Source organism: Anthonomus grandis, chromosome 22 (genome assembly GCF_022605725.1).
Source record: "Anthonomus grandis grandis chromosome 22, icAntGran1.3, whole genome shotgun sequence".
Lineage (NCBI taxonomy): Eukaryota > Metazoa > Arthropoda > Insecta > Coleoptera > Curculionidae > Anthonomus > Anthonomus grandis.
The window spans coordinates 48,347,602-48,372,793 of NC_065567.1; positions in this window are offsets into that span (position 1 = coordinate 48,347,602).

Sequence of the window (25,192 nt, forward strand, 5' to 3'; positions counted from 1 at the left end):
GTTCTATTTTCTTAACCCTGGTTATGTCCAAAACTTAAAAAGGATCATTTGGGTCATCTTGTATAACCTAAATATTAATTTTAAAATAAATTTGAATAATAGATAACCGTAATTGAGTGAGATATGACTATTTTTTTTTTAAAAACAATACATTAAAATATTTAAAATAATTATTTAGGGTTAAACAAATTATATCTAAAAATTAAATTGAAATCATATCGGAACAATAGCTATAGGTAATAGTAATCGATTTTCTTTATCCTGGTTATGTCCAAAACATAAAAAGGATCATTGAGTCATCTTGTATAACCTAAATATTAATTTTAAAATAAATTTGAATAATAGATAACCGTAATTGAGTGAGATATGACTATTTTTTTATAAAACAATACATTAAAAAATTTAGAATAATTATTTAGGGTAAAACAAATTATTTCTAAAAATTAAATTAAAATCATATCGGAACAATAGCTATAGGTAATAGTAATCGATTTTCTTTATCCTGGTTATGTCCAAAACATAAAAAGGATCATTTGAGTCATCTTGTATAACCTAAATAATAATTTTAAATTATATTTGAATAATAGATAACCGTAATTGAGTGAGATATGACTATTTTTTTTTAAACACAATACATCAAATTATTTTTAAAAATCATTTAGGGTTAATCAAGTTATATATAAAAATTAAATTAAAATTAAATCGGAACATTCGTTAACACTATTAGTTATTATATTTTCTTAATTCTGGTTGTGTTCAAACCGTAAAAAACATCATTTGGCTATCTTGTATATGCGAAATAGTAAATGTAAATTATATTCGAATAATAAATAACGGTAATAGAGTGAGATATAATAATTTTTTAAAAAAACAATTCATTAGAAAAATTTTAAAAATAATTTACAGTACATCAAATGAACTTCAAAAATTAAATTGAATAATAGATAACCGTAATTGAGTGAGATATGACTATTTTTTTAAAACATAATACATAAAACTATTTTTAAAAATCATTTAGGGTTAATCAAATTATATCTAAAAATTGAATTAAAATTAAATAGGAACAATCGCCAACGCTATTAGTTATTACATTTTCTTAACTCTGGTTGTGTTCAAACCGCAAAAAACATCATTTGGCTATCTTGTATATGCGAAATAGTAAATTTAAATTATATTCGAATAATAGATATCAGTAATAGAGTGAGATATAATTATTTTTTTTAAAAACAATTCATAAGAAAAATTTTAAAAATAATTTACAGTACATCAAAGGAACTTCAAAGATTAAATTGGAATCAAATCGGACAATGCTATAATGATTAATTGTTCTATTTTCTTAACCCTCGTTATGTCCAAAACTTAAAAAGGATAATTTAGGTCATCTTTTATAACCTAAATATTAATTTTAAAATAAATTTGAATAATAGATAACCGTAATTGAGTGAGATATGACTATTTTCTTTAATCACAATACATCAAAATATTTTAAAATATTACTTAGGGTTAAACAAATTATATGTAAAAATTAAATTGAAATCATATCGGAACAATAGCTATAGGTAATAGAAATCGATTTTCTTCATTCTGGTTATGTCCAAAACTTAAAAAGGATCATTTGGGTCATCTTGTATAACCTAAATATTAATTTTAAAATAAATTTGAATAATAGATAACCGTAATTGAGTGAGATATGACTATTTTTTTTAAACACAATACATCAGAATACTTTAAAAAATTATTTAGGGTTATTCAAATTTTATCTAAAAATTGAATTAAAATTAAATCGGAACAAAATCTAACGCTATTAGTTATTACATTTTCTTAACTCTGGTTGTGTTCAAACCGTAAAAAACATCATTTGGCTATCTTGTATATGCGAAATAGTAAATTTAACTTATATTCGAATAATAGATAACAGTAATAGAGTGAGATATAATGATTTTTTTTAAAAAACAATTTATAAGAAAAATTTAAAAAATTATTTACAGTAAATCAAATGAACTTTAAAAATTAAATTGAAATCAAATCGGACAATGCTTAATTGATTAATCGTTCTATTTTCTTAACCCTCGTTATGTCCAAAACTTAAAAAGGATCATTTGAGTCATCTTGTATAACCTAAATATTAATTTTAAAATAAATTTGAATAATAGATAACCGTAATTGAGTGAGATATGACTATTTTTTTAAAACACAATACATAAAACTAGTTTTAAAAATCATTTAGGGTTAATCAAATTATATCTAAAAATTGATTTAAAATTAAATCGGAACAATCGCTAACGCTATTAGTTATTATATTTTCTTACCTCTGGTTGTGTTCAAACCGTAAAAAACATCATTTGGCTATCTCGTATATGCGAAATAGTAAATTTAAATAATATTCGAATAATAGATAACAGTAATAGAGTGAGATATGATTAGTTTTTTAAAAAACAATTCATAAGAAAGATTTTAAAAATAATTTACAGTACATCAAATGAACTTCAAAGATTAAATTGGAATTAAATCGGACAATGCTATAATGAATAATTTTCCTATTTTCTTAACCCTGGTTATGTCCAAAACTTAAAAAGGATCAATTGGGTCATCTTGTATAACCTAAATATTAATTTTAAAATAAATTTGAATAATAGATAACCATAATTGAGTGAGATATGACTATTTTTTTATAAAACAATACATTAAAAAATTTAAAATAATTATTTAGGGTAAAACAAATTATATCTAAAAATTAAATTAAAATCATATCGGAACAATAGCTATAGGTAATAGTAATCGATTTTCTTTATCCTGGTTATGTCCAAAACATAAAAAGGATCATTTGAGTCATCTTGTATAACCTAAATAATAATTTTGAATTATATTTGAATAATAGATAACCGTAATTGAGTGAGATATGACTATTTTTTTTTTAAACACAATACATCAAATTATTTTTAAAAATCATTTAGGGTTAATCAAATTATATCTAAAAATTAAATTAAAATTAAATCGGAACATTCGTTAACGCTATTAGTTATTATATTTTCTTAATTCTGGTTGTGTTCAAACCGTAAAAAACATCATTTGGCTATCTTGTATATGCGAAATAGTAAATGTAAATTATATTCGAATAATAAATAACGGTAATAGAGTGAGATATAATAATTTTTTAAAAAAACAATTCATAAGAAAAATTTTAAAAATAATTTACAGTACATCAAATGAACTTCAAAAATTAAATTGAATAATAGATAACCGTAATTGAGTGAGATATGACTATTTTTTTATAAAACAATACATTAAAAAATTTAAAATAATTATTTAGGGTAAAACAAATTATATCTAAAAATTAAATTAAAATCATATCGGAACAATAGCTATAGGTAATAGTAATCGATTTTCTTTATCCTGGTTATATCCAAAACATAAAAAGGATCATTTGAGTCATCTTGTATAACCTAAATAATAATTTTGAATTATATTTGAATAATAGATAACCGTAATTGAGTGAGATATGACTATTTTTTTTTTAAACACAATACATCAAATTATTTTTAAAAATCATTTAGGGTTAATCAAATTATATCTAAAAATTAAATTAAAATTAAATCGGAACATTCGTTAACGCTATTAGTTATTATATTTTCTTAATTCTGGTTGTGTTCAAACCGTAAAAAACATCATTTGGCTATCTTGTATATGCGAAATGGTAAATTTAACTTATATTCGAATAATAGATAACAGTAATAGAGTGAGATATAATTATTTTTTTTTAAAAACCATTTATAAGAAAAATTTAAAAAATTATTTACAGTAAATCAAATGAACTTTAAAAATTAAATTGAAATCAAATCGGACAATGCTTTAATGATTAATCGTTCTATTGTCTTAACCCTCGTTATGTCCAAAACTTAAAAAGGATCATTTGAGTCATCTTGTAGAACCTAAATATTAATTTTAAAATAAATTTGAATAATAGATAACCGTAATTGAGTGAGATATGACTATTTTTTTTAAAACACAATACATAAAACTAGTTTTAAAAATCATTTAGGGTTAATCAAATTATATCTAAAAATTGATTTAAAATTAAATCGGAACAATCGCTAACGCTATTAGTTATTATATTTTCTTACCTCTGGTTGTGTTCAAACCGTAAAAAACATCATTTGGCTATCTCGTATATGCGAAATAGTAAATTAAAATTATATTCGAATAATAGATAACAGTAATAGAGTGAGATATGATTAGTTTTTTAAAAAACAATTCATAAGAAAGATTTTAAAAATAATTTACAGTAAATCAAATGAACTTCAAAGATTAAATTGGAATTAAATCGGACAATGCTATAATGAATAATTGTCCTATTTTCTTAACCCTGGTTATGTCCAAAACTTAAAAAGGATCAATTGGGTCATCTTGTATAACCTAAATAATAATTTTAAATTGTATTTGAATAATAGATAACCGTAATTGAGTGAGATATGACTATTTTTTTAAAACACAATACATAAAACTAGTTTTAAAAATCATTTAGGGTTAATCAAATTATATCTAAAAATTAATTTAAAATTAAATTGGAACAATCGCTATTAGTTATTATATTTTCTTAACTCTGGTTGTGTTCAAACCGTAAAAAACATCATTTGGCTATCTCGTATATGCGAAATAGTAAAATTAAATTATATTCGAATAATAGATAACAGTAATAGAGTGAGATATGATTATTTTTTTAAAAAGGAATTGATAAGATTTTAAAAATAATTTACAGTACATCAAATGAACTTCAAAAATTAAATTGGAAATAAATCGGACAATGCTATAATGATTAATTGTTCTATTTTCTTAATCCTGGTTATGTCCAAAACTTAAAAAGGATCAATTGGGTCATCTTGTATAACCTAAATAATAATTTTAAATTGTATTTGAATAATAGATAACCGTAATTGAGTGAGATATGACTTTTTTCTTTAAACACAATACATCAAAATATTTTTAAAAATCATTTAGGGTTAATCAAATTATATCTAAAAATTAATTTAAAATTAAATTGGAACAATCGTTAACGCTATTAGTTATTATATTTTCTTAACTCTGGTTGTGTTCAAACCGTAAAAAACATCATTTGGCTATCTTGTATATGCAAAATAGTAAAATTAAATTATATTCGAATAATAGATAACAGTAATAGAGTGAGATATGATTATTTTTTTAAAAAGGAATTGATAAGATTTTAAAAATAATTTACAGTACATCAAATGAACTTCAAAAATTAAATTGGAAATAAATCGGACAATGCTATAATGATTAATTGTTCTATTTTCTTAATCCTGGTTATGTCCAAAACTTAAAAAGGATCAATTGGGTCATCTTGTATAACCTAAATATTAATTTTAAAATAAATTTGAATTATAGATTACCGTAATTGAGTAAGATATGATTATTTTTTTTAAACACAGTACCTCAAAATATTTTTAAAAATCATTTGGGGTTAATCAAATTATATCTAAAAATTTAATCGGAACAATTGTTAACGCTATTAGTTATTATATTTTCTTAATTCTGGTTGTGTTCAAACCGTAAAAAACATCATTTGGCTATCTTGTATATGCGATATAGTAAATGTAAATTATATTCGAATAATAAATAACAGTAATAGAGTGGCATATAATATTTTTTTTAAAAAACAATTTATAAGAAAAATTTAAAAAATAATTAACAGTAAATCAAATGAACTTTAAAAATTAAATTGGAATCAAATCGGACAATGCTATAATGATTAATCGTTCTATTTTCTTAACCCTGGTTATGTCCAAAACTTAAAAAGGATCATTTGAGTCATCTTGTATAACCTAAATATTAATTTTAAAATAAATTTGAATAATAGATAACCGTAATTAAGTGAGATATGACTATTTTTTTATAAAACAATACATTAAAAAATTTAAAATAATTATTTAGGGTAAAACAAATTATATCTAAAAATTAAATTAAAATCATATCGGAACAATAGCTATAGGTAATAGTAATCGATTTTCTTTATCCTGGTTATGTCCAAAACATAAAAAGGATCATTTGAGTCATCTTGTATAAACTATATAATAATTTTAAATTATATTTGAATATTAGATAACCGTAATTGAGTGAGATATGACTATTTTTTTAAAACACAATACATAAAACTAGTTTTAAAAATCATTTAGGGTTAATCAAATATTATCTAAGAATTGATTTAAAATTAAATCGGAACAATCGCTAACGCTATTAGTTATTATATTTTCTTACCTCTGGTTGTGTTCAAACCGTAAAAAACATCATTTGGCTATCTTGTATATGCGAAATAGTAAATTTAAATTATATTCGAATAATAGATAACAGTAATAGAGTGAGATATGATTAGTTTTTTAAAAACAATTCATAAGAAAAATTTTAAAAATAATTTACAGTACATCAAATGAACTTCAAAGATTAAATTGGAATTAAATCGGACAATGCTATAATGAATAATTGTCCTATTTTCTTAACCCTGGTTATGTCCAAAACTTAAAAAGGATCAATTGGGTCGTCTTGTATAACCTAAATAATAATTTTAAATTGTATTTGAATAATAGATAACCGTAATTGAGTGAGATATGACTTTTTTCTTTAAACACAATACATCAAAATATTTTTAAAAATCATTTAGGGTTAATCAAATTATATCTAAAAATTAATTTAAAATTAAATTGGAACAATCGTTAACGCTATTAGTTATTATATTTTCTTAACTCTGGTTGTGTTTAAACCGTAAAAAACATCATTTGGCTATCTTGTATATGCGAAATAGTAAAATTAAATTATATTCGAATAATAGATAACAGTAATAGAGTGAGATATGATTATTTTTTTAAAAAGGAATTGATAAGATTTTAAAAATAATTTACAGTACATCAAATGAACTTCAAAAATTAAATTGGAAATAAATCGGACAATGCTATAATGATTAATTGTTCTATTTTCTTAATCCTGGTTATGTCCAAAACTTAAAAAGGATCAATTGGGTCATCTTGTATAACCTAAATATTAATTTTAAAATAAATTTGAATTATAGATAACCGTAATTGAGTAAGATATGATTATTTTTTTTAAACACAGTACCTCAAAATATTTTTAAAAATCATTTAGGGTTAATCAAATTATATCTAAAAATTGAATTAAAATTAAATAGGAACAATCGCCAACGCTATTAGTTATTACATTTTCTTAACTCTGGTTGTGTTCAAACCGCAAAAAACATCATTTGGCTATCTTGTGTATGCGAAAAATTAAATTTAAATTATATTCGAATAATAAATATCAGTAATAGAGTGAGATATAATTTTTTTTTTAAAAACAATTCATAAGAAAAATTTTAAAAATAATTTACAGTACATCAAATGAACTTCAAAGATTAAATTAGAATCAAATCGGACAATGCTATAATGATTAATTGTTCTATTTTCTTAACCCTGGTTATGTCCAAAACTTAAAAAGGATTATTTAGGTCATCTTTTATAACCTAAATATTAATTTTAAAATAAATTTGAATAATAGATAACCGTAATTGAGTGAGATATGACTATTTTTTTATAAAACAATACATTAAAAAATTTAAAATAATTATTTAGGGTAAAACAAATTATATCTAAAAATTAAATTAAAATCATATCGGAACAATAGCTATAGAGAATAGTAATCGATTTTCTTTATCCTGGTTATGTCCAAAACATAAAAAGGATCATTTGAGTCATCTTGTATAACCTAAATAATAATTTTGAATTATATTTGAATAATAGATAACCGTAATTGAGTGAGATATGACTATTTTTTTATTAAACACAATACATCAAATTATTTTTAAAAATCATTTAGGGTTATTCAAATTTTATCTAAAAATTGAATTAAAATTAAATCGGAACAATCGCTAACGCTATTAGTTATTACATTTTCTTAACTCTGGTTGTGTTCAAACCGTAAAAAACATCATTTGGCTATCTTGTATATGCGAAATAGTAAATTTAACTTATATTCGAATAATTGATAACAGTAATAGAGTGAGATATAATTATTTTTTTTTTAAAAACAATTTATAAGAAAAATTTAAAAAATAATTTACAGTAAATCAAATGAACTTTAAAAATTAAATTGAAATCAAATCGGACAATGCTATAATGATTAATCGTTCTATTTTCTTAACCCTGGTTATGTCCAAAACTTAAAAAGGATCAATTGGGTCATCTTGTATAACCTAAATATTAATTTTAAAATAAATTTAAATTATAGATAACCGTAATTGAGTAAGATATGATTATTTTTTTTAAACACAATACCTCAAAATATTTTTAAAAATCATTTAGGGTTAATCAAATTATATCTAAAAATTTAATCGGAACAATCGTTAACGCTATTAGTTATTATATTTTCTTAATTCTGGTTGTGTTCAAACCGTAAAAAACATCATTTGGCTATCTTGTATATACGAAATAGTAAATGTAAATTTTATTCGAATAATAAATAACGGTAATAGAGTGAGATATAATAATTTAAAAAAAAAAACAATTCATAAGAAAAATTTTAAAAATAATTTACAGTACATCAAATGAACTTCAAAAATTAAATTGGATTCAAATCGGACAATGCTGTAATGATTAATTGTTCTATTTTCTTAACCCTGGTTATGTCCAAAACTTAAAAAGGATCATTTGGGTCATCTTGTATAACCTAAATATTAATTTTAAAATAAATTTGAATAATAGATAACCGTAATTGAGTGAGATATGACTATTTTTTTAAAACATAATAGATAAAACTATTTTTAAAAATCATTTAGGGTTAATCAAATTATATCTAAAAATTGAATTAAAATTAAATAGGAACAATCGCCAACGCTATTAGTTATTACATTTTCTTAACTCTGGTTGTGTTCAAACCGCAAAAAACATCATTTGGCTATCTTGTATATGGGAAATAGTAAATTTAAATTATATTCGAATAATAGATATCAGTAACAGAGTGAGATATAATTATTTTTTTTAAAAACAATTCATAAGAAAAATTTTAAAAATAATTTACAGTACATCAAATGAACTTCAAAGATTAAATTGGAATCAAATCGGACAATGCTATAATGATTAATCGTTCTATTTTCTTAACCCTGGTTATGTCCAAAACTTAAAAAGGATCAATTGGGTCATCTTGTATAACCTAAATATTAATTTTAAAATAAATTTGAATAATAGATAACCGTAATTGAGTGGTATATGACTATTTTCTTTAATCACAATACATCAAAATATTTAAAAATATTACTTAGGGTTAAACAAATTATATGTAAAAATTAAATTGAAATCATATCGGAACAATAGCTATAGGTAATAGAAATCGATTTTCTTCATTCTGGTTATGTCCAAAACTTAAAAAGGATCATTTGGGTCATCTTGTATAACCTAAATATTAATTTTAAAATAAATTTGAATAATAGATAACCGTAATTGAGTGAGATATGACTATTTTTTTAAAAAACAATACATCAAAATATTTTTAAAAATCATTTAGGGTTAATCAAATAATATCTAAAAATTGAATTAAAATTAAATCGGAACAATTGCTAACGCTATTAGTTATTATATTTTCTAAACTCTGGTTGTGTTCAAACCGTAAAAACCATCATTTGGCTATCTTGTATATGCGAAATAGTAAATTTAACTTATATTCGAATAATAGATAACAGTAATAGAGTGAGATATAATTATTTTTTTTAAAAAACAATTTATAAGAAAAATTTAAAAAATAATTTACAGTAAATCAAATGAACTTTAAAAATTAAATTGAAATCAAATCGGACAATGCTATAATGATTAATCGTTCTATTTTCTTAACCCTGGTTATGTCCAAAACTTAAAAAGGATCAATTGGGTCATCTTGTATAACCTAAATATTAATTTTAAAATAAATTTGAATTATAGATAACCGTAATTGAGTAAGATATGATTATTTTTTTTAAACACAATACCTCAAAATATTTTTAAAAATCATTTAGGGTTAATCAAATTATATCTAAAAATTTAATCGGAACAATCGTTAACGCTATTAGTTATTATATTTTCTTAATTCTGGTTGTGTTCAAACCGTAAAAAACATCATTTGGCTATCTTGTATATGCGATATAGTAAATGTAAATTATATTCGAATAATAAATAACAGTAATAGAGTGGCATATAATATTTTTTTTTAAAAACAATTTATAAGAAAAATTTAAAAAATAATTTACAGTAAATCAAATGAACTTTAAAAATTAAATTGAAATCAAATCGGACAATGCTATAATGATTAATCGTTCTATTTTCTTAACCCTGGTTATGTCCAAAACTTAAAAAGGATCAATTGGGTCATCTTGTATAACCTAAATATTAATTTTAAAATAAATTTGAATTATAGATAACCGTAATTGAGTAAGATATGATTATTTTTTTTAAACACAATACCTCAAAATATTTTTAAAAATCATTTAGGGTTAATCAAATTATATCTAAAAATTTAATCGGAACAATCGTTAACGCTATTAGTTATTATATTTTCTTAATTCTGGTTGTGTTTAAACCGTAAAAAACATCATTTGGCTATCTTGTATATGCGATATAGTAAATGTAAATTATATTCGAATAATAAATAACAGTAATAGAGTGGCATATAATATTTTTTTTAAAAAACAATTTATAAGAAAAATTTAAAAAATTATTTACAGTAAATCAAATGAACTTTAAAAATTAAATTGAAATCAAATCGGACAATGCTTAATTGATTAATCGTTCTATTTTCTTAACCCTCGTTATGTCCAAAACTTAAAAAGGATCATTTGAGTCATCTTGTATAACCTAAATATTAATTTTAAAATAAATTTGAATAATAGATAACCGTAATTGAGTGAGATATGACTATTTTTTTAAAACACAATACATAAAACTAGTTTTAAAAATCATTTAGGGTTAATCAAATTATATCTAAAAATTGATTTAAAATTAAATCGGAACAATCGCTAACGCTATTAGTTATTATATTTTCTTACCTTTGGTTGTGTTCAAACCGTAAAAAACATCATTTGGCTATCTCGTATATGCGAAATAGTAAATTTAAATTATATTCGAATAATAGATAACAGTAATAGAGTGAGATATGATTAGTTTTTTAAAAAACAATTCATAAGAAAGATTTTAAAAATAATTTACAGTACATCAAATGAACTTCAAAGATCAAATTGGAATTAAATCGGACAATGCTATAATGAATAATTGTCCTATTTTCTTAACCCTGGTTATGTCCAAAACTTAAAAAGGATCAATTGGGTCATCTTGTATAACCTAAATAATAATTTTAAATTGTATTTGAATAATAGATAACCGTAATTGAGTGAGATATGACTTTTTTCTTTAAACACAATACATCAAAATATTTTTAAAAATCATTTAGGGTTAATCAAATTATATCTAAAAATTAATTTAAAATTAAATTGGAACAATCGTTAACGCTATTAGTTATTATATTTTCTTAACTCTGGTTGTGTTCAAACCGTAAAAAACATCATTTGGCTATCTTGTATATGCGAAATAGTAAAATTAAATTATATTCGAATAATAGATAACAGTAATAGAGTGAGATATGATTATTTTTTTAAAAAGGAATTGATAAGATTTTAAAAATAATTTACAGTACATCAAATGAACTTCAAAAATTAAATTGGAAATAAATCGGACAATGCTATAATGATTAATTGTTCTATTTTCTTAATCCTGGTTATGTCCAAAACTTAAAAAGGATCAATTGGGTCATCTTGTATAACCTAAATATTAATTTTAAAATAAATTTGAATTATAGATAACCGTAATTGAGTAAGATATGATTATTTTTTTTAAACACAGTACCTCAAAATATTTTTAAAAATCATTTAGGGTTAATCAAATTATATCTAAAAATTTAATCGGAACAATTGTTAACGCTATTAGTTATTATATTTTCTTAATTCTGGTTGTGTTCAAACCGTAAAAAACATCATTTGGCTATCTTGTATATGCGATATAGTAAATGTAAATTATATTCGAATAATAAATAACAGTAATAGAGTGGCATATAATATTTTTTTTAAAAAACAATTTATAAGAAAAATTTAAAAAATAATTTACAGTAAATCAAATGAACTTTAAAAATTAAATTGGAATCAAATCGGACAATGCTATAATGATTAATCGTTCTATTTTCTTAACCCTGGTTATGTCCAAAACTTATAAAGGATCAATTGGGTCATCTTGTATAACCTAAATATTAATTTTAAAATAAATTTGAATAATAGATAACCGTAATTGAGTGGTATATGACTATTTTCTTTAATCACAATACATCAAAATATTTAAAAATATTACTTAGGGTTAAACAAATTATATGTAAAAATTAAATTGAAATCATATCGGAACAATAGCTATAGGTAATAGAAATCGATTTTCTTCATTCTGGTTATGTCCAAAACTTAAAAAGAATCATTTGGGTCATCTTGTATAACCTAAATATTAATTTTAAAATAAATTTGAATAATAGATAACCGTAATTGAGTGAGATATGACTATTTTTTTAAAAAACAATACATCAAAATATTTTTAAAAATCATTTAGGGTTAATCAAATAATATCTAAAAATTGAATTAAAATTAAATCGGAACAATTGCTAACGCTATTAGTTATTATATTTTCTAAACTCTGGTTGTGTTCAAACCGTAAAAACCATCATTTGGCTATCTTGTATATGCGAAATAGTAAATTTAACTTATATTCGAATAATAGATAACAGTAATAGAGTGAGATATAATTATTTTTTTTAAAAAACAATTTATAAGAAAAATTTTAAAAATAATTTACAGTAAATCAAATGAACTTTAAAAATTAAATTAAAATCAAATCGGACAATGCTATAATGATTAATCGTTCTATTTTCTTAACCCTGGTTATGTCCAAAACTTAAAAAGGATCAATTGGGTCATCTTGTATAACCTAAATATTAATTTTAAAATAAATTTGAATTATAGATAACCGTAATTGAGTAAGATATGATTATTTTTTTTAAACACAATACCTCAAAATATTTTTAAAAATCATTTAGGGTTAATCAAATTATATCTAAAAATTTAATCGGAACAATCGTTAACGCTATTAGTTATTATATTTTCTTAATTCTGGTTGTGTTCAAACCGTAAAAAACATCATTTGGCTATCTTGTATATGCGATATAGTAAATGTAAATTATATTCGAATAATAAATAACAGTAATAGAGTGGCATATAATATTTTTTTTAAAAAACAATTTATAAGAAAAATTTAAAAAATAATTTACAGTAAATCAAATGAACTTTAAAAATTAAATTGAAATCAAATCGGACAATGCTATAATGATTAATCGTTCTATTTTCTTAACCCTGGTTATGTCCAAAACTTAAAAAGGATCAATTGGGTCATCTTGTATAACCTAAATATTAATTTTAAAATAAATTTGAATTATAGATAACCGTAATTGAGTAAGATATGATTATTTTTTTAAACACAATACCTCAAAATATTTTTAAAAATCATTTAGGGTTAATCAAATTATATCTAAAAATTTAATCGGAACAATCGTTAACGCTATTAGTTATTATATTTTCTTAATTCTGGTTGTGTTCAAACCGTAAAATACATCATTTGGCTATCTTGTATATGCGAAATAGTAAATGTAAATTTTATTCGAATAATAAATAACGGTAATAGAGTGAGATATAATAATTTAAAAAAAAAAACAATTCATAAGAAAAATTTTAAAAATAATTTACAGTACATCAAATGAACTTCAAAAATTAAATTGGATTCAAATCGGACAATGCTGTAATGATTAATTGTTCTATTTTCTTAACCCTGGTTATGTCCAAAACTTAAAAAGGATCATTTGGGTCATCTTGTATAACCTAAATATTAATTTTAAAATAAATTTGAATAATAGATAACCGTAATTGAGTGAGATATGACTATTTTTTTTTTAAAAACAATACATTAAAAGATTTAAAATAATTATTTAGGGTTAAACAAATTATATCTAAAAATTAAATTGAAATCATATCGGAACAATAGCTATAGGTAATAGTAATCGATTTTCTTTATCCTGGTTATGTCCAAAACATAAAAAGGATCATTTGAGTCATCTTGTATAAACTAAATAATAATTTTAAATTATATTTGAATATTAGATAACCGTAATTGAGTGAGATATGACTATTTTTTTAAAACATAATACATAAAACTATTTTTAAAAATCATTTAGGGTTATTCAAATTTTATCTAAAAATTGAATTAAAATTAAATCGGAACAATCGCTAACGCTATTAGTTATTACATTTTCTTAACTCTGGTTGTGTTCAAACCGCAAAAAACATCATTTGGCTATCTTGTATATGCGAAATAGTAAATTTAACTTATATTCGAATAATAGATAACAGTAATAGAGTGAGATATAATTATTTTTTTTAAAAAACAATTTATAAGAAAAATTTAAAAAATTATTTACAGTAAATCAAATGAACTTTAAAAATTAAATTGAAATCAAATCGGACAATGTTTAATTGATTAATCGTTCTATTTTCTTAACCCTCGTTATGTCCAAAACTTAAAAAGGATCAATTGGGTCAACTTGTATAACCTAAATAATAATTTTAAATTGTATTTGAATAATAGATAACCGTAATTGAGTGAGATATGACTATTTTTTTAAAACACAATACATAAAACTAGTTTTAAAAATCATTTAGGGTTAATCAAATTATATCTAAAAATTAATTTAAAATTAAATTGGAACAATCGTTAACGCTATTAGTTATTATATTTTCTTAACTCTGGTTGTGTTCAAACCGTAAAAAACATCATTTGGCTATCTTGTATATGCGAAATAGTAAAATTAAATTATATTCGAATAATAGATAACAGTAATAGAGTGAGATATGATTAGTTTTTTAAAAAACAATTCATAAGAAAGATTTTAAAAATAATTTACAGTACATCAAATGAACTTCAAAGATTAAATTGGAATTAAATCGGACAATGCTATAATGAATAATTTTCCTATTTTCTTAACCCTGGTTATGTCCAAAACTTAAAAAGGATCAATTGGGTCATCTTGTATAACCTAAATAATAATTTTAAATTGTATTTGATTAATAGATAACCGTAATTGAGTGAGATATGACTATTTTTTTAAAACACAATACATAAAACTAGTTTTAAAAATCATTTAGGGTTAATCAAATTATATCTAAAAATTAATTTAAAATTAAATTGGAACAATCGTTAACGCTATTAGTTATTATATTTTCTTAACTCTGGTTGTGTTCAAACCGTAAAAAACATCATTTGGCTATCTTGTATATGCGAAATAGTAAAATTAAATTATATTCGAATAATAGATAACAGTAATAGAGTGAGATATGATTATTTTTTTAAAAAGGAATTGATAAGATTTTAAAAATAATTTACAGTACATCAAATGAACTTCAAAGATTAAATTAGAATCAAATCGGACAATGCTATAATGATTAATTGTTCTATTTTCTTAACCCTCGTTATGTCCAAAACTTAAAAAGGATTATTTAGGTCATCTTTTATAACCTAAATATTAATTTTAAAATAAATTTGAATAATAGATAACCGTAATTGAGTGAGATATGACTATTTTTTTTAAACACAATACATCAGAATACTTTAAAAAATTATTTAGGGTTATTCAAATTTTATCTAAAAATTGAATTAAAATTAAATCGGAACAATCGCTAACGCTATTAGTTATTAAATTTTCTTAACTCTGGTTGTGTTCACACCGTAAAAAACATCATTTGGCTATCTTGTATATGCGAAATAGTAAATTTAACTTATATTCGAATAATAGATAACAGTAATAGAGTGAGATATAATTATTTTTTTTAAAAAACCATTTATAAGAAAAATTTAAAAAATTATTTACAGTAAATCAAATGAACTTTAAAAATTAAATTGAAATCAAATCGGACAATGCTTTAATGATTAATCGTTCTATTTTCTTAACCCTCGTTATGTCCAAAACTTAAAAAGGATCATTTGAGTCATCTTGTATAACCTAAATATTAATTTTAAAATAAATTTGAATAATAGATAACCGTAATTGAGTGAGATATGACTATTTTTTTAAAACACAATACATAAAACTAGTTTTAAAAATCATTTAGGGTTAATCAAATTATATCTAAAAATTGATTTAAAATTAAATCGGAACAATCGCTAACGCTATTAGTTATTATATTTTCTTACCTCTGGTTGTGTTCAAACCGTAAAAAACATCATTTGGCTATCTCGTATATGCGAAATAGTAAATTTAAATTATATTCGAATAATAGATAACAGTAATAGAGTGAGATATGATTAGTTTTTTAAAAAACAATTCATAAGAAAGATTTTAAAAATAATTTACAGTACATCAAATGAACTTCAAAGATTAAATTGGAATTAAATCGGACAATGCTATAATGAATAATTGTCCTATTTTCTTAACCCTGGTTATGTCCAAAACTTAAAAAGGATCAATTGGGTCATCTTGTATAACCTAAATAATAATTTTAAATTGTATTTGAATAATAGATAACCGTAATTGAGTGAGATATGACTTTTTTCTTTAAACACAATAAATCAAAATATTTTTAAAAATCATTTAGGGTTAATCAAATTATATCTAAAAATTAATTTAAAATTAAATTGGAACAATCGTTAACGCTATTAGTTATTATATTTTCTTAACTCTGGTTGTGTTCAAACCGTAAAAAACATCATTTGGCTATCTTGTATATGCGATATAGTAAATGTAAATTATATTGTATAACCATCTTGTATAATAATATTAATTTTAAAATAAATTTGAATTATAGATAACCGTAATTGAGTAAGATATGATTATTTTTTTTAAACACAGTACCTCAAAATATTTTTAAAAATCATTTAGGGTTAATCAAATTATATCTAAAAATTTAATCGGAATAATTGTTAACGCTATTAGTTATTATATTTACTTAATTCTGGTTGTGTTCAAACCGTAAAAAACATCATTTGGCTATCTTGTATATGCGATATAGTAAATGTAAATTATATTCGAATAATAAATAACAGTAATAGAGTGGCATATAATATTTTTTTTAAAAAACAATTTATAAGAAAAATTTAAAAAATAATTTACAGTAAATCAAATGAACTTTAAAAATTAAATTGGAATCAAATCGGACAATGCTATAATGATTAATCGTTCTATTTTCTTAACCCTGGTTATGTCCAAAACTTAAAAAGGATCATTTGAGTCATCTTGTATAACCTAAATATTAATTTTAAAATAAATTTGAATAATAGATAACCGTAATTGAGTGAGATATGACTATTTTTTTATAAAACAATACATTAAAAAATTTAAAATAATTATTTAGGGTAAAACAAATTATATCTAAAAATTAAATTAAAATCATATCGGAACAATAGCTATAGGTAATAGTAATCGATTTTCTTTATCCTGGTTATGTCCAAAACATAAAAAGGATCATTTGAGTCATCTTGTATAACCTAAACAATAATTTTGAATTATATTTGAATAATAGATAACCGTAATTGAGTGAGATATGACTATTTTTTTTTAAACACAATACATCAAATTATTTTTAAAAATCATTTAGGGTTAATCAAATTATATCTAAAAATTAAATTAAAATTAAATCGGAACATTCGTTAACGCTATTATTTAATATATTTTCTTAATTCTGGTTGTGTTCAAACCGTAAAAAACATCATTTGGCTATCTTGTATATGCGAAATAGTAAATGTAAATTATATTCGAATAATAAATAACGGTAATAGAGTGAGATATAATAATTTTTTAAAAAAAACAATTCATAAAAAAAATTTTAAAAATAATTTACAGTACATCAAATGAACTTCAAAAATTAAATTGGATTCAAATCGGACAATGCTGCAATGATTAATTGTTCTATTTTCTTAACCCTGGTTATGTCCAAAACTTAAAAAGGATCATTTGGGTCATCTTGTATAACCTAAATATTAATTTTAAAATAAATTTGAATAATAGATAACCGTAATTAAGTGAGATATGACTATTTTTTTAAAACACAATACATAAAACTAGTTTTAAAAATCATTTAGGGTTAATCAAATTATATCTAAAAATTAAATTAAAATTAAATCGGAACATTCGTTAACGCTATTAGTTAATATATTTTCTTAATTCTGGTTGTGTTCAAACCGTAAAAAACATCATTTGGCTATCTTGTATATGCGAAATAGTAAAATTAAATTATATTCGAATAATAGATAACAGTAATAGAGTGAGATATGATTAGTTTTTTAAAAAACAATTCATAAGAAAGATTTTAAAAATAATTTACAGTACATCAAATGAACTTCAAAGATTAAATTGGAATTAAATCGGACAATGCTATAATGAATAATTTTCCTATTTTCTTAACCCTGGTTATGTCCAAAACTTAAAAAGGATCAATTGGGTCATCTTGTATAACCTAAATAATAATTTTAAATTGTATTTGAATAATAGATAACCGTAATTGAGTGAGATATGACTATTTTTTTAAAACACAATACATAAAACTAGTTTTAAAAATCATTTAGGGTTAATCAAATTATATCTAAAAATTAATTTAAAATTAAATTGGAACAATCGTTAACGCTATTAGTTATTATATTTTCTTAACTCTGGTTGTGTTCAAACCGTAAAAAACATCATTTGGCTATCTTGTATATGCGAAATAGTAAAATTAAATTATATTCGAATAATAGATAACAGTAATAGAGTGAGATATGATTATTTTTTTAAAAAGGAATTGATAAGATTTAAAAAATAATTTACAGTACATCAAATGAACTTCAAAAATTAAATTGGAAATAAATCGGACAATGCTATAATGATTAATTGTTCTATTTTCTTAATCCTGGTTATGTCCAAAACTTAAAAAGGATCAATTGGGTCATCTTGTATAACCTAAATATTAATTTTAAAATAAATTTGAATAATAGATAACCGTAATTGAGTGAGATATGACTATTTTTTTATAAAACAATACATTAAAAAATTTAAAATAATTATTTAGGGTAAAACAAATTATATCTAAAAATTAAATTAAAATCATATCGGAACAATAGCTATAGGTAATAGTAATCGATTTTCTTTATCCTGGTTATGTCCAAAACATAAAAAGGATCAATTGGGTCATCTTGTATAACCTAAATAATAATTTTAAATTGTATTTGAATAATAGATAACCGTAATTGAGTGAGATATGACTATTTTTTTAAAACACAATACATAAAACTAGTTTTAAAAATCATTTAGGGTTAATCAAATTATATCTAAAAATTGAATTAAAATTAAATAGGAACAATCGCCAACGCTATTAGTTATTACATTTTCTTAACTCTGGTTGTGTTCAAACCGCAAAAAACATCATTTGGCTATCTTGTATATGCGAAAAAGTAAATTTAAATTATATTCGAATAATAGATATCAGTAATAGAGTGAGATATATATTTTTTTTTTAAAAACAATTCATAAGAAAAATTTTAAAAATAATTTACAGTACATCAAATGAACTTCAAAGATTAAATTAGAATCAAATCGGACAATGCTATAATGATTAATTGTTCTATTTTCTTAACCCTCGTTATGTCCAAAACTTAAAAAGGATTATTTAGGTCATCTTTTATAACCTAAATATTAATTTTAAAATAAATTTGAATAATAGATAACCGTAATTGAGTGAGATATGACTATTTTTTTTAAACACAATACATCAGAATACTTTAAAAAATTATTTAGGGTTATTCAAATTTTATCTAAAAATTGAATTAAAATTAAATCGGAACAATCGCTAACGCTATTAGTTATTAAATTTTCTTAACTCTGGTTGTGTTCACACCGTAAAAAACATCATTTGGCTATCTTGTATATGCGAAATAGTAAATTTAACTTATATTCGAATAATAGATAACAGTAATAGAGTGAGATATAATTATTTTTTTTTAAAAACCATTTATAAGAAAAATTTAAAAAATTATTTACAGTAAATCAAATGAACTTTAAAAATTAAATTGAATAATAGATAACCGTATTTGAGTGAGATATGACTATTTTTTTAAAACACAATACATAAAACTAGTTTTAAAAATCATTTAGGGTTAATCAAATTATATCTAAAAATTGATTTAAAATTAAATCGGAACAATCGCTAACGCTATTAGTTATTATATTTTCTTACCTCTGGTTGTGTTCAAACCGTAAAAAACATCATTTGGCTATCTCGTATATGCGAAATAGTAAATTTAAATTATATTCGAATAATAGATAACAGTAATAGAGTGAGATATGATTAGTTTTTTAAAAAACAATTCATAAGAAAGATTTTAAAAATAATTTACAGTACATCAAATGAACTTCAAAGATTAAATTGGAATTAAATCGGACAATGCTATAATGAATAATTGTCCTATTTTCTTAACCCTGGTTATGTCCAAAACTTAAAAAGGATCAATTGGGTCATCTTGTATAACCTAAATAATAATTTTAAATTGTATTTGAATAATAGATAACCGTAATTGAGTGAGATATGACTTTTTTCTTTAAACACAATACATCAAAATATTTTTAAAAATCATTTAGGGTTAATCAAATTATATCTAAAAATTAATTTAAAATTAAATTGGAACAATCGTTAACGCTAATAGTTATTATATTTTCTTAACTCTGGTTGTGTTCAAACCGTAAAAAACATCATTTGGCTATCTTGTATATGCGAAATAGTAAAATTAAATTATATTCGAATAATAGATAACAGTAATAGAGTGAGATATGATTATTTTTTTAAAAAGGAATTGATAAGATTTTAAAAATAATTTACAGTACATCAAATGAACTTCAAAAATTAAATTGGAAATAAATCGGACAATGCTATAATGATTAATTGTTCTATTTTCTTAATCCTGGTTATGTCCAAAACTTAAAAAGGATCAATTGGGTCATCTTGTATAACCTAAATATTAATTTTAAAATAAATTTGAATTATAGATAACCGTAATTGAGTAAGATATGATTATTTTTTTTAAACACAGTACCTCAAAATATTTTTAAAAATCATTTAGGGTTAATCAAATTATATCTAAAAATTTAATCGGAACAATTGTTAACGCTATTAGTTATTATATTTTCTTAATTCTGGTTGTGTTCAAACCGTAAAAAACATCATTTGGCTATCTTGTATATGCGATATAGTAAATGTAAATTATATTCGAATAATAAATAACAGTAATAGAGTGGCATATAATATTTTTTTTAAAAAACAATTTATAAGAAAAATTTAAAAAATAATTTACAGTAAATCAAATGAACTTTAAAAATTAAATTGGAATCAAATCGGACAATGCTATAATGATTAATCGTTCTATTTTCTTAACCCTGGTTATGTCCAAAACTTAAAAAGGATCATTTGAGTCATCTTGTATAACCTAAATATTAATTTTAAAATAAATTTGAATAATAGATAACCGTAATTGAGTGAGATATGACTATTTTTTTTTTAAAACAATACATCAGAATACTTTAAAAAATTATTTAGGGTTATTCAAATTTTATTTAAAAATTGAATTAAAATTAAATCGGAACAATCGCTAACGCTATTAGTTATTACATTTTCTTAACTCTGGTTGTTCTCAAACCGTAAAAAACATCATTTGGCTATCTTGTATATGCGAAATAGTAAATGTAAATTATATTCGAATAATAAATAACAGTAATAGAGTGAGATATAATAATTTTTAAAAAAAAACAATTCATAAAAAAAATTTTAAAAATAATTTACAGTACATCAAATGAACTTCAAAAATTAAATTGGATTCAAATCGGACAATGCTGCAATGATTAATTGTTCTATTTTCTTAACCCTGGTTATGTCCAAAACTTAAAAAGGATCATTTGGGTCATCTTGTATAACCTAAATATTAATTTTAAAATAAATTTGAATAATAGATAACCGTAATTAAGTGAGATATGACTATATTTTTTTTTAAACAATACATTAAAATATTTAAAATAATTATTTAGGGTTAAACAAATTATATCTAAAAATTAAATTGAAATCATATCGGAACAATAGCTATAAGTAATAGTAATCGATTTTCTTTATCCTGGTTATGTCCAAAACATAAAAAGGATCATTGAGTCATCTTGTATAAACTAAATAATAATTTTAAATTATATTTGAATATTAGATAACCGTAATTGAGTGAGATATGACTATTTTTTTAAAACATAATACATAAAACTATTTTTAAAAATCATTTAGGGTTAATCAAATTATATCTAAAAATTGAATTAAAATTAAATAGGAACAATCGCCAACGCTATTAGTTATTACATTTTCTTAACTCTGGTTGTGTTCAAACCGCAAAAAACATCATTTGGCTATCTTGTATATGCGAAAAAGTAAATTTAAATTATATTCGAATAATAGATATCAGTAATAGAGTGAGATATAATTTTTTTTTTTAAAAACAATTCATAAGAAAAATTTTAAAAATAATTTACAGTACATCAAATGAACTTCAAAGATTAAATTAGAATCAAATCGGACAATGCTATAATGATTAATTGTTCTATTTTCTTAACCCTCGTTATGTCCAAAACTTAAAAAGGATTATTTAGGTCATCTTTTATAACCTAAATATTAATTTTAAAATAAATTTGAATAATAGATAACCGTAATTGAGTGAGATATGACTATTTTTTTAATCACAATACATCAAAATATTTAAAAATATTACTTAGGGTTAAACAAATTATATGTAAAAATTAAATTGAAATCATATCGGAACAATAGCTATAGGTAATAGAAATCGATTTTCTTCATTCTGGTTATGTCCAAAACTTAAAAAGGATCATTTGGGTCATCTTGTATAACCTAAATATTAATTTTAAAATAAATTTGAATAATAGATAACCGTAATTGAGTGAGATATGACTATTTTTTTTTTAAAAGAATACATTAAAATATTTAAAATAATTATTTAGGGTTAAACAAATTATATCTAAAAATTAAAATCATATCGGAACAATAGCTATAGGTAATAGTAATCGATTTTCTTTATCCTGGTTATGTCCAAAACATAAAAAGGATCATTTGAGTCATCTTGTATAAACTAAATAATAAATCGGAACAATCGTTAATGCTATTATTTATTATGTTTTCTTAATTGTGGCTGTCTTCAAACCGTAAAGAACATCATTTGGCTCTCTTGTATATGCGAAAGAGTAAATTTAAATCTTATTCGAATAATAGATAACAGTAATAGAGTGAGATATAATTATTTTTTTTAAAAAACAATTTATAAGAAAAATTTAAAAAATAATTTACAGTAAATCAAATGAACTTTAAAAGTTAAATTGGAATCAAATCGGACAATGCTATAATGATTAATCGTTCTATTGTCTTAACCCTCGTTATGTCCAAAACTTAAAAAGGATCATTTGAGTCATCTTGTAGAACCTAAATATTAATTTTAAAATAAATTTGAATAATAGATAACCGTAATTGAGTGAGATATGACTATTTTTTTAAAACACAATACATAAAACTAGTTTTAAAAATCATTTAGGGTTAATCAAATTATATCTAAAAATTGATTTAAAATTAAATCGGAACAATCGCTAACGCTATTAGTTATTATATTTTCTTACCTCTGGTTGTGTTCAAACCGTAAAAAACATCATTTGGCTATCTCGTATATGCGAAATAGTAAATTAAAATTATATTCGAATAATAGATAACAGTAATAGAGTGAGATATGATTAGTTTTTTAAAAAACAATTCATAAGAAAGATTTTAAAAATAATTTACAGTAAATCAAATGAACTTCAAAGATTAAATTGGAATTAAATCGGACAATGCTATAATGAATAATTGTCCTATTTTCTTAACCCTGGTTATGTCCAAAACTTAAAAAGGATCAATTGGGTCATCTTGTATAACCTAAATAATAATTTTAAATTGTATTTGAATAATAGATAACCGTAATTGAGTGAGATATGACTATTTTTTTAAAACACAATACATAAAACTAGTTTTAAAAATCATTTAGGGTTAATCAAATTATATCTAAAAATTAATTTAAAATTAAATTGGAACAATCGCTATTAGTTATTATATTTTCTTAACTCTGGTTGTGTTCAAACCGTAAAAAACATCATTTGGCTATCTTGTATATGCGAAATAGTAAAATTAAATTATATTCGAATAATAGATAACAGTAATAGAGTGAGATATGATTATTTTTTTAAAAAGGAATTGATAAGATTTTAAAAATAATTTACAGTACATCAAATGAACTTCAAAAATTAAATTGGAAATAAATCGGACAATGCTATAATGATTAATTGTTCTATTTTCTTAATCCTGGTTATGTCCAAAACTTAAAAAGGATCAATTGGGTCATCTTGTATAACCTAAATAATAATTTTAAATTGTATTTGAATAATAGATAACCGTAATTGAGTGAGATATGACTTTTTTCTTTAAACACAATACATCAAAATATTTTTAAAAATCATTTAGGGTTAATCAAATTATATCTAAAAATTAATTTAAAATTAAATTGGAACAATCGTTAACGCTATTAGTTATTATATTTTCTTAACTCTGGTTGTGTTCAAACCGTAAAAAACATCATTTGGCTATCTTGTATATGCAAAATAGTAAAATTAAATTATATTCGAATAATAGATAACAGTAATAGAGTGAGATATGATTATTTTTTTAAAAAGGAATTGATAAGATTTTAAAAATAATTTACAGTACATCAAATGAACTTCAAAAATTAAATTGGAAATAAATCGGACAATGCTATAATGATTAATTGTTCTATTTTCTTAATCCTGGTTATGTCCAAAACTTAAAAAGGATCAATTGGGTCATCTTGTATAACCTAAATATTAATTTTAAAATAAATTTGAATTATAGATTACCGTAATTGAGTAAGATATGATTATTTTTTTTAAACACAGTACCTCAAAATATTTTTAAAAATCATTTGGGGTTAATCAAATT